This window comes from Gavialis gangeticus, unplaced genomic scaffold (genome assembly GCF_001723915.1).
Source record: "Gavialis gangeticus isolate Ggan-Ray unplaced genomic scaffold, GavGan_comp1, whole genome shotgun sequence".
Taxonomy (NCBI): Eukaryota; Metazoa; Chordata; order Crocodylia; family Gavialidae; genus Gavialis; species Gavialis gangeticus.
The window spans coordinates 53246399-53258018 of record NW_017729034.1 but is presented as its reverse complement, the minus strand read 5'-3'; positions in this window follow the sequence as shown (position 1 = coordinate 53258018).

Below are 11620 nucleotides of genomic sequence, written 5' to 3'. Positions count from 1 at the left end.
TGGATGCACTCGCTGTTTTGCTGGCAAAGCTCTCTCAGTTCTCCTGTAGCAACAGAGCTCTTTCTTTCTACTGGCAGAGTGACAGCAGGTCTGTGATTGAAATGCAAGCTTCTGCCACCACCCAGCAGCAAGCAGAAGGGACGTGTAGATATACTGGTGTCTTCTGCCTGTTGTTTCATCCTTTCTAACAGATGTGCTTGAACGTGGTGCGCTTTGTACAGCACAGCCTTCTGTGGAACCAGGTGGATCGGGCAGGAACTGCACGTAACCACAAAAAGCTTGCACGGTAGTAGATACACTCTGGCAGTTACCTTGGTTTGACTGCTCTCTAATGCCAGAGGTTAAGGCAGCAAGAGCTGGGGGGGTGGGTGGGGACCATGGGAGAACCCCCACCAGACCCAATTATCTGCCTGCTGCCCTGCCCGGCCTGGCTCCTGGCTCTTTAAAAAAAAACAAAAAAAAAACAAAACAAAGCCCCATATTCACTGACTGCTGCAGTAGCCATCGGGGCCCCTGGGGGCTCGTGGCAGAGTCCTCCATGCAACATGGGGCAGTGGGGGGGCAGCAGGGATCATCCCCCACCTCTGCCTGGCTGGAGCCGATGAGTGAGGGGCTTTTTAAAGAGCTGGGATGCTGGGGCTGGGCAGAGAAGCCATGGTTTGGGGCAGCTGAGAGACTGGGAAGGGGATGGAGGATGTATATTCCCTGCTGAGTGGGAGCTTTTTTTTTTTTTTTTCTTTTTTAAAGAGCTGGGAACTGGGGCCAGATGGGCTAGCCACTGACAGGACTGGGAGAGTGGGCCTGTTTGATTTGGAGATTCAGCTGATTCAGCAGTGGCTTGATTCAGCCGAATCTGATTGGGAGATTCATTCAGGACAGTGATTCAAATCACCAAATCGAATCACTGTCCCCCAAATTAGCTGAACCCGAATCCGAAGTGAATACTAGCCGCTTCGCACAGGACTAGTAAATATCTTCTTTCGCTTTCTCCAAAATTGAGCTGTATTACAAATGCAGACACTTGTTCAAGAGTATCTCATTTAATAAAAGGATTCTGTTCAGTCTTCTGTTGCATGCAGATGACTCCTATTGAAGTTATAATGTGAATTGTACATACAGAACTGAAGGGATATTATGAATAGGTAGATACTGTGTTCCCAGTACTCATCATTCCAGACAGCTCTTCAAAAAATAACAGGAGTTCAAATCCATCTGGCCGCACAGAATTGACTATTTCTTAATAGTACCAGGAGGTGCATTTAAATTGCTAAGATTTCCCAAGAGGATGATCAATAGCTAGATTGCTTTTAAATAATGCTGATGTAGGCAGCAACTTCAAATGGGTAGAATTCCTCTGAAGTTTGTAAGATGCCTGGTTTTATCTTGAAACTAGCATGTTGCTTAAGGAGTTTTAGTTTCTAGATGTTCCTGATCATGAATGTAAAGTTTTGTTTCTAATACAAATGGGAAATATTCCTTGTCTGTATGGGTGGATATTTGACCGATCAAATAAAGTTCAGTCAAATATCAGTAAAAAAAACATTGCCACTGGGTCTAAATAATACACAGAAAAAGCACAAATTTGCCATTGTGTCAAAAACAATAAAAATCGTATTCTTGTTGTTTTCTTGACAACAAAAAATGTTGGGGATAAAATTGCTATACTGTTTGACAGATCAAAAATCATGCAGTCAATTGACAATATTTGACCAGGCAATTGCCCAATTTGCCAACCCAACTTGTGTGTATGCTTCATGAATCTGGTTTAAGATTCAGGAATGCTATTTTACTTCACAAAGATATTTTGCACTAAAGCTGAAATATCTCTAAGTTTTTAAAAATCTGTATTTTCGCATTAACAGTCTTATCATCAGCTTTCTGCAGATGTTTCTTATAAACCTACATACATTAATTTCCCCCCATGGCCTATAATATTAATGTGAGTATGTTTGTCATTCCCCAATCCCTTTTAACTGATTTAATAATTCTTAGAGCAACAGCTGCTCTGTGTTGATCAGCCTCAAGAAAAATAACATAGGCTTGCTTTCTCCACCTCTCAGTAAACTGAGTATCAGTGCCCTTTGGCAGCATTTTCTCTTGCTTAAAAATATTAGTAAACAACTTGCTTATTGGCTTCAGCCTTGCTATTGGGCAAGACCGTCTTTAGCATTATTTGTTTCTGACATAGGCATCAAGCCTCAGAAATGGTATTATACACTGAAACATTTTTATATTGTCAGCATGGTCTATGAAAGGGTGGGAGGGAAGAGGGATTGTTGTATTTTTCACACAAGGCCCAAATGCTCCATTTCTGCCTTTAAGTCTGGGGACTCTGTACCGAGGTCATCACATTTATTTTGCTGTATGGGTTGAGCTTTTCATTACACTTGGTGAGCTGTCATCTTTTAATTTATAGACAATGTATTTGTTTAATGGAAGTTGAGGAGTTGTGTTAACTTAAGCCGTGGCTTTTGATCCGATCATCTGGACGTAAGAAGTAAGGTTGAGGACTTGTGTGGGGAAAGGACTTGAGTTAGAGGCCTGACTCTAGATTAGAAGCACATGTGCTGAGTAAGAAATAACATTTTTACTTTGCTTTTATTCAAAAAGGAAACATTAATGAGTGCTTTGTATTGATCCAAGTTGGTATCTAGCTCCTCATTAATTAGTTTTTAGAAATGCCTGTTGTGATTTAGGTCATCTCCAGAGCGTCACATCCAGAGTTGTCATTTCAGCCAGTTCTTTTTGTAGGGCTGCATTGAGATTCAGGTTCTGTAATTTAGCATACAAACTTATGCCAGCGTTCAAATGATTTTAAAAACCTAACAGGCCCCACAACGAACTTTTTAATGACTTGACAAATCTGCTGACTCTTTAAAATAGATTCAGCTCCCAAAAAGCTGCTGCTTATGTCAAACAGCAGTCTGAGTACAGAAATGGAAGAAAGGAATTACTGATCTCTGATACTAGCATACTCTTTGGTTTCAGAGAAATGCAGTAACTCCACATCTATATTCTGACATGCAAAAGAGGATAACACTCAGAACACACATGTTGAGAGAAGGTTGGTTAACGTATATAAAGCATTTTCATGAACTATGTCAGTGCTTAGTGGTGGTAAGAGAGCAGGTTTTATTGTGTTTAGGAAGACTCCAGGGCTTTTCCCTGGTGGAGTGGAGAGGGCGGGGGCATGGGGCAGTGCTTGTGCAGGGGGGAACAGCCTGACAGGGACTGCCCTACCCAGGCAAACTCCAGATGAGGTCTGGGAGAGACTTTAATACCCTCTTCCCTGGCTCTGTGTGCTGCCCATGCCCGTGCTTTCCAGTGGAGCTGGGTGCGGGGGCCAATAGCCTGAGAGGGACTGCCCCCACAGGCAAAGCCAGGCTGGAGCCTGGCAGGGGGCTTTAATCCCCACTTCTCTAGCAGGCAGGAGACCAGTAGACTCCACCCCCTCCCACTTCTGGCAGAGACTGAGGCAGGCAAGCTGTTGATAAGGGGGTGTAATTCCCCTCAACTCCCCCAGGCCATGGGGGAGGGGAAGACACTGGGGAGCTGGGGCTGGAGGGACTGGTGCTCTGCCACCTCCGAGCACAGGGCCAAGCCCTGTAGGACCAGACACAGGTGAGAGGTGTTGGCAAAAACCTAGCACAATCATCAAATATATGTGCCGGGGATGGCGGTAAGGGAGCAGGAGAGGGACTGCTTGGGCTGGCATGTTAAAAGAAAGCAGAGAAGTACATTTACCTTATGAAGCAGAACTGATAAAAGGTGGGAGACTGGACTACCTAAGAAGAGACAAAAGACACTGAATACATAAGAGTCTGCCATGGGCCCCAGAATCAATTGGACTAGAGCAAGGCTCTGGGGCTCAAAGCTGCAGGTGTCGGCATGGCCTGGCGAAATCATTTAGTTGCATGCCCTTTGGTCTGCAGGCCTTGGTGTGGCCGTCCAAAATCCAGTGCCATGCTGAGGCCCAGATTTGGGCCCATGCTTCAATTGGAGCACTCTGAGTGTCTCTGAGGAAGGGGAAGTTGGTGGGACCAAAATGGGGAGGCTTTTTTCTTTTTGAATGTTGGGCCAGCCAAGGTCATTGCAGCCCAAGCAGCAAAGTAGCCAGCAGCCCTGGAGGTTTACATTGTATTTCTGGGGCCTAGGATGATGCTGGCAGGGAACAGGGGGGCATTTGTGGCTGCCTATGGCCTCTTCTTGCAGGGCACAAGGATCTCCATCAAGGGTTCAAATTTTTTTTTTTAATTGAAGTGTGCAGCAGTAGTACTGTATGTACGTATGTATATGAGTGTGGTCCTGGGGTAGGCAGGGAAATGGGAAATGCTCAAATGCTTGTCTTGCTGCCTGGCTTAGGGGTTAGCAGGGTGAGTTCCTGGGCAGAAGGTTGTGAGCCCAAGGTTGGGTGTGGGTACAGAAATTTACCTGGGAGATGGATACACAGGAAACTATTTTTTTCCCCTCCCATGACACATGACAAGCTGCCATGGGCCCCAGAACCAATTGGATTAGTGACAAGGCTTTGGGGCTGAAAGCTGCAGGCCTTGGCTTTGTCTGCCCAAACCTGCCAAAACCCAGATTTTAGGCCCGTGTTTCAATCAGAGCACTTGAAGTAAAGGCACCCAAGGGGAAGAAGGGATGCAAGTGCACCTGTGAAAACCCAAGTAGAGATCAGGTCTGTAGAATCCCCACTCCAACACCTAAGACTACCTGCTGATTCCCCAAGAAGGACTTTCTGAATTCCTGCCTGTACGCACCTTTTTACATAAGACTTATGCAAGGCTTTCTCTTGTCTTGCTTCATTACATTCCATTTTAAGTTAGACTAAGCTGTGTGTGCTGTCACTGTGTTTTACTGGGCTGTATCTTAGCTTAGGCGAAGGTTTTTGGTTCTTCTTTGTTTTATGCTTGAGATTGCAAATTGCTGTGTGCAATACATGCTTGCTTCAGAGAAAGGATTAGTCTTGTTCAAGCTTTTATGAAGTCAGTGCCACTACCTATTTCCTCACCTACTCCCTCCTCAGCCTGGCAGAAGCTTCCCCCCAGAGCGAGGAGCAGAGGGGAAGCAGAAGTCTGGCAGGCACTGCCCCCCACCCCCCAGCTTCCTACTCAAGCAGACCCGGGCTGGGGGCTCATCTGGGGCATAGTGGGCTTAAAGCACCCATTTCCCTAGCTGGGTCCTGGCCATGCCCCCTCTGCTCCAGGAGGGAGTGGGGGAAAAGCCTTGGAGCTTCAGTCCCTTCCCTTTGGTAACAGCTGGCAGGCATGCTCTAGCATACCCCGGCTTCTGGCCTTAGCCACTGCAGGAATATGGCTGCATTTTCTGAATCAAAAGTGAATGTCTGTTCACTTGCTTCTTGGCTTAATCTCTGCAATTTAGACTAACTTGCAACAACTGAATCAGTTCAGCTTTGGCCTTTTTGACTGTCTGTATACCAGATTACCAAAAACCTTCTGATTTTACCTTTTTAAAACTGGTTTGTGTATAATGCAGTATGCTTTAAAATGGCTCCATGTTCTACACTGTCATGGGCTTTCTGCCTTGGGGTCCAGTATTTCACTTAAATAACCCAAAACAACTAATGAGGGAAAACAGATATAAGGGAATCAGTGGCTTATCCCTTGATCCTTCAAGGTACTTACCTGCTTAGCTGCTTTGGGCAACTGATATCCTGAAAACAGTATAGCTGCCACATCACCCCACACCATCCCAAGTTTCTCCCAGTCAGCATGGATAAAGTCACCTCAGTGCTAAGGCTGCCTCACTAACAAGCTGCTCATATCTATGGCTCAAGAGAAGCCCTGATAAAGGGGGAACTAAGTTGGGTTTTCAAGCCAGGTATTCCCCTCACCTGTCTGCTCAATTGCAAAGGTGTGCTCTGAGTACAGATTATCTGGATGAACCCCTCACAAAAGATATCTGGAGTCTCTTCATCCACCCATGATTCGCATGAGAGACACCCAAATTTGGCCTGGTTGCTTTAGAGACTTGAACTTCCTGCACCCCAGGTAAATCACCTGCCTATCAAACTATTGTTTCTACCACAGTGGGTCCCTCATGCTCTTTTTTGCTGAAGCTGTTCCACTGCATAAATAATATTTATTGGAGCAAGGACTTGAATTTCTCACCAACCCCAAATAGATGTCCCAGGCACTGCTTCCCTTCTCTTGCCTAGTGAATACCATGAATGGCACGTGCCCCTGGTGGCGGGGGCAGGCACGGTGGCAGCAGGAGCACAGTGGTGGTAAGCTCCTGCAGCCGCTGTCGGAAGGGGTGGTGGTGAGCGCTGACCAAGGGTTGGCAACCACCCACAGCCACCACTGGCTGCGTCAATGGCGGCCAGCGGGAACTGTGGACCACTTGCAGATGCCGCCGGCAGTGTCGGCGGCGGGGTGGCGAGCAGCAACTGCCTGCATGTGCCACTGACAGTGTCGGCAGCACCTTTTTGCAGGGGATGTACCTCCACGCTCAGGGGGTGCATGTGCACCCATGTGCACCCCCTATGCGTTGCCCCCGGTGAATATATAGTAAAAAGTAGAACAGCTCCAGCAAAAACAACCAAGAAAAGCCTGCCCCAAATCCGCTAATTACTTGGTGGTTAGTGCGCTTATCTATATAGAATTGGATTTGAGCCCACTATCCCAGACTGGTGGTCTAACTATTAGGCTTTTGGCTAGTCAAGGGTCTCATTTCTGTTTTTGCTAAAGAATGGAGAAAAAGCATGTTTAGATATCTAACGTCAGGAAAGAAGTTGCAGGCTGAGGAGACCTAGTGGAAGGAGGTGCCTGTTTGCTTACAAATAAATACTTCTTTCTAGCAAGATATGCTGCTTAGGGGCTTAAAATTCAGTCCTTATCCCCCAGCTCCACTCTTAGCTTTCACAGCTGGCTGACTCCTCAGAACTCTTCCTTTGCTCTTTCCCCTAAGGATATCAGAACAGTAGCATAGATGCCCCTGAGCATGCCCTGCCCATTTGTTCCTGTTTGCTCCAAACCTAGATTAAGCCACTCTAGGTCATCCCCAGAAGCTTTTCTCAGGCACACAGGAGACCAAGATCTCAAGAGCTGACAGAGAGAGATGGCTTGGGCACCTTCACCAATGCACTTCTGGGTTTGCAGAATGCAAGTGAGAGGAGGTCTGTGTGTGCGTGTGCATGTGTGTGTATTTCTCATGTAGATTTAACCTAAATCTCCCTTGTGCATTCTAGAGAAATGCTGGATGCCTAATTCAGGGCTCTGGATGTCACCAGGTGACATGATGCCTGGGTGTTGGGCATTTCATTACTCAGTATTGTTTTCCTCCCTCCCATTGTGACTTTGCCATAAGCACGGATCTTGTGGCCCATTGTTCAGTGCATTAACAAGAAATTTAAAATACATATGCAATGGTAAACAATTGAGCTCAAAGCTTTTGAAGCTGTAACTTAAAAAGATGAACAGTTTTCCAATTGCTAGGTCTTTGTGCCGTGTTCTGTGTCTGGTATTCAAAAGTGAGTGGGCTAAATAGAAATGACAACAGCTGTTGCTTCTGAGCTTCACCTTTTTATTAAGAAAGAATCTGAAAATTAGTGAATCTACCCCAACACTTAGAATTTTTTTTTCTCAGTTGCAAAAATGAAAAGACAGATGCATTTTTATCAATTTTTAAAAAGATTTTTACCCCCCCCCCTTTTAGCTTATGCTGCAGGGGGAAAAGGAAGTTATTTAAATGAGCCAGAACCAGAGGGGACTTGGATGAAATGCAGAAAAATCAAGGTAAAGGAGGTGAATGGGCAATGGGATGCTAAATTAAATTTTGTGCTGATAACTGTAGTACACTGTTAGGAAGAAAAGACCCAGCCACTGCTTTCATATCTTACATGGTTCTAAATTAGATATAGCAACTCCAGATAGGGAGCTGAGTATCATTGTAGACAGCTAAGTGAAGACCTTTGTTGAATTCAGAGCCACAATCAATATCTTATACCTTTTATATAAAGAAGCATTACACCAATTCCAGCCCTGAAATACCATGTGCTGTGCCCTTGCTTGCTGTTAACCTCACTGTTGTCAATTTATATACACTACACTTAAAACAGTGAAGAATGCTTTAAGTAATATGCGTGTTAACAGAGTCTTTTGGTTGGAGATGTACTTTTATTTTTTGCTTAAGACAAAAAGTTTCAGTGGTATGAACAAATTGTATTAACAGAAGCATTTTTACACACTTCTTTGCCTTGTTTGCAGTAGCAGAAGACTATAGAAACCAATCTAGGCAAATTACCAAGTTTCTATTAAGCAATGAAAATAGCAACCTAGCAATAATGTAGAACCACCAGATTGTTCCCTGTTGTGTTTTCAGTTTTTGCCTAGGTCTAATCACACCTCACCTGACAACATATTGTGTGGGCTCTGTTCATATTCTACTCAGACGTATTAGTTTCTTCCCTGTGTGTGTGGGATTCCCCACCTGTAAAATGGGGGATGCTGCTGCTACCTCTCTGATATTAATATTTCTAGAGTACTTTGAGTATTGCATGAAAAGCAGTACAGACAAGGAATGTAGTAGTGTAGGGTTAATTTAATGTCTTCCCTTACTGAAAACCTTTGCCAACTTTTGCCATCCCCCTTAGGGCTGTGTGGAGCTTTGGTCCCTGATTTGATTCAGCAGAGATTTGGCCCGCTTCAGTGGCTGAATCTCTGAATCTGATCTGTTGAGGTCCCTTCCGACTCTAGCATCTATGAATCGATGAATCGGAACCCTCTGAATCACTTTGGAAAGATTTGGCAATTCAGACATAGACACAGATTTAAATGTTTTTTCTACATACCTCAAGGTACCAGGTGGCTTGTGAATGCTGAGATGGTGGGGTGGATGGGGCTTTCCACAGGAGCACCGGAGGGGGAGGGGCGGGGGGGGAGAGGATTCCCCACACAATCGGCAGAAGACCCGGAAGTGGACTAGAAGCACTTCTGGTCCATTTCCGGGTCTGCTGGGGAGCACTCTGGGGGGTCCCCTGCACTTCCCTGGCTTGGTGACTGGTGTCTTCTGGGTCTAGGGGGGCACCTGGGGTCCTCCTGTGGTCAATCAGCAAGCCAGAAGGGTGCGGGAGGACCCCCCAGTGGGATCCCTGGAGGACTGGGAAGTGGACCAGAAGTACTTCTGGTCCACTTCCGGGTTCACCACTGAGCATGCAGGGGGCCCCCCCACGCTCCTGTGGGATGCTACATCTGCCCCAGCATCACAGTGTTCACGAAACGTGCTGTGTCTATGGCCGAATCACTGATTCTCTGAATCAGCATCGTATCTTTAGATTTGGATTCGGCCGAATCGAATTGGGGACAGTGATCCAAATCAACAAATTAAATCACTGTCCCCGATTTCAGGCCGAATCCGAATTGAATACAGCCCATTTCGCACACCCCTAACTCCTATGCTTTCAATGGAGCTTCAGAACTTGATCAATAATGGGCTAGTCTAGTGTAGATGAGAGTACATCTTTTTCCATTAATACACCACAGGCAATGATAAAGAAGCTGAGCAGCAGGGAGCCAGAAACATAGAACAAAGAAGAGGATTTAAGCTTCTGAACATTCTCTCTCCACTGCATTTGACTGCAAGATTTACACAGGCTTCAAAGTCTCTGCTATTTTTAATTAGTTTTGGAAAAGCAGGCAGTGTGTGAGAAGAGCCTGGAAAGGTTAGGTGGCTGACATTTTAGAAAGCAGCAAAAACACATCTTGATAATGTCACAGAGTTGGCATAAACAGTCTCTTGAGATCTACAGGTGGGTTCCAAGAGATGCTGCAGACATTTGTTTAAAGATGTTTTTAGGTCACGCTATTCTTCATCAGACTGTCATGAGGCTCTCCAGCAATGCCAAGCATGGAGAACTGTCCCGGGTGGTGGGAATTTCCCTAGTCCTTTGTAGAGATTGTAAAGATCTTTAGTTCTGCAGATTCCACAAAGATGGATCATGTCGTGATCATCGAGTTCAAGAAATACAGGCATACATGAATGAGGGTTACCATACATTCGAGTTTTCCTCGAGGTTTCCTCTATCCTCCATCCAGGCTGTTTTTTGAAATGCAAGCAAATGTCTGGGTTTTTGGTCTGCCTTTGCTTTTTCCAGGCACTTCTACTTTGGCTCTTTGGGGCTGGGGGCAGCAGAGGAAGGTGACTGGAGGCTGGGGGATCATTTGCTCTGGCATGGGCCTTGCAGCTGCAGGCAGGTGAGAGGAAGAGTTAGAGAATGCTGCATAGGTAGCAGGGTTGGGTGGGGCAGGGGGCTGCAGGTTGAGAGTGAGGGAGACCAGCATGGTCTGGGAGATGGGGTACAGTGGGTTAGGAGTGAGAGGCATAGGCAAGGCACATGCATAGCACTGCCCTTCCCCAATCATATACCCCTTCCCCATCTTCTCCCCCACAAGTGTCCTCTTTTTTTGAAACTAGAAATATGGTAACACTATAGAATGACAAGAACAACAAACTTTAATTGTGGGGCAGTAGGCAACTTCTACAGACCTCTGCCATCTAACTGGCTCCTTAACTGAGGGACCATCTCCCAATTCCTAATCTCTGTAGCCTAAGTAAGGGAGCATCTCCAAACTACAGCTTCTATTATCACATCTTCCCTCTTAACAATAACGATACAATCAATTAACACAAATATCTTCAAATTCAGATTTGGCTGACTCAAATCAGAACAGTGATCTGAATCAATGAATCAAATCACTGTCCCTGACTTGGGCTGAATCCAAATTGAATACAGCCCACTTTGCACACCCCTAGTTACTAGAACGTTTCTTTGGTGTGAGTCTTTACTTTCCTATTCCCCTTTTTCTGAAGCTCACAAGTCCCTGTGAGCCTTTCAGGAGGTTTCACTTTCTTCTCCAGGCAACAAAGTATCAGATCCAGTTTCTGCTTAATTTTTGGTGGGAAAATTTTCCTATAAATTTTAATGGACTTGAGTCCTTACTCTGGGATCTGGCTGACTTGCACTTCTGGCAACAGTGTGTCTGCATATACAGGCAAAGTTCATTAGCCATAGGCTATTGAGACCAGTTTCCTTTTTCTACATCATATGTGTGTTGTGTTTGCAGGTATGTTTCCTCCTATAGGGACATGGTTGCTGCTTCTGTTCTGGAACAATTGGTTTCTACCCAAGAAGTCTGTCCAGGTTTGGGCTGTGATGGCCAAGAGGATCATCAGGAGGCATGAATGTGGTGTCATCTTGGGCTGAAAGCACATACTTAACTAGATTCAGTTTCTCAAAAGCTGCCAGATCCAAAACTGCTGTCATCTCCTGAGGTGCCACAATGAATGGGAGTTTGTATATTCTGTTTATATACTGGATGCTAGCAGTTTATCTCCCTTGCACTGGTATTTTTATTTCTGAATAGTCAGTTATTCTGATGTTTGTTGGACTTGATTTTGGTCTCAATTTTAATTTTCTATAATCATGCCTTTGTAAAATATTAACTGGAGCTCCAAAGTTAATCTATCACCGCAGACCAGATCATCACCGCAGACCAGATCATAATTCATTCCCTGAAAGGCAATGAGTTCAGAAAAAGATTTCACATACTAAGTGAAGTCTTGGCTCTTTATACACTGTTCCATTCCTAACTAGCTC